This window comes from Athene cunicularia, assembly GCF_003259725.1.
Source record: "Athene cunicularia isolate RWA chromosome 4 unlocalized genomic scaffold, athCun1 chr4_part2, whole genome shotgun sequence".
Lineage (NCBI taxonomy): Eukaryota > Metazoa > Chordata > Aves > Strigiformes > Strigidae > Athene > Athene cunicularia.
The window spans coordinates 7707566-7708608 of NW_020799099.1; positions in this window are offsets into that span (position 1 = coordinate 7707566).

Here is a 1043-nt window from a genome sequence, read left to right on the forward strand (position 1 = left end):
CGGCCTCTCGGTGGGGTCTCAGCTTGATCCACAACGTCGGGATGCGCCGCAGCTCCGCTCATCTGCTGTCGCCTACCTTGGGTTTTTTTATTCTAGAGGCAGTTTCGGCCTGAAACTTCCCAAAGTTTTCCCAAAACGTACCAATAATGGGGAATTTTTCCACTGGTGGCCTCCCCGGGTGCAGGGCAGATGATGCTGCCAGGTCCTTGGGGGGGGATACGGCGATGTGGCTCGGACAGGCACGGCGGTGGGAGATATCCATGGGGGCCTTGTTGCCTTTTTCAGTGGCGTGGCACATGGTGCCCTGGCAAAGGGTGACCCTCGCCCTGCTACCAGCTGGATCCGGGGGGCAAGTGGCCAGCTATCGCACTGCTGGCCCTTGGGGACCCCCTGACCTTGTGAGCAGCTTTGCCCCAGAGGAAAGCTGGACATGAGGAGCTCCTGGAGGGGACAGATGCGAGGTGCCAGGGTCCCCTGCCATGCCAGGGATGTGTTAGGAGGGCGATGGTCGCTCGTGCTTGCACACTGGGCTCCTCTGGTGTCAGGCAGGTAGTTTCCCCACACGAGTTTTTGCCAGCCCTGGCTGGAAGAGCCGGTGCTGTTGAGTGTTTGCTTAAGCACAGGGAAAGGGGGTTGCCCAGCTACTGCGCCCTACCTCTCCCCTCCCCAGGGCTTGCCTTCCAGCCTCATGTCCCCCCAAAAAAGAGGGATAAGCAGGACCTGTGCTGGGGAGGTTAGTCAGGCTGCTGCCAGGTGGGACAAGTCCTGGCTTTGGCCCCGCTCCTCCTGCCTCCTCCCCAGGCTGACAGGAGTCCTGCTGCCTGCTCCTGGCACCCCAGGGTGGCCTTCTCATCCTCTCGCCTCCCCACACCGGGAAGGACCCCTCCTGGTGCGGGGGACCTGTTTGCTGGGGAAGGTTCCCAACAGAGGAGTCTGTCGGGGGAAGGCAGAATAATTTGGAAAGGAGGTCACGTCACTTCAGCCAGGCGAGAACGGCACGTAAAAGGCTCGACGGAGGCCTTATTTGGTAGCAGAGCGGCTCC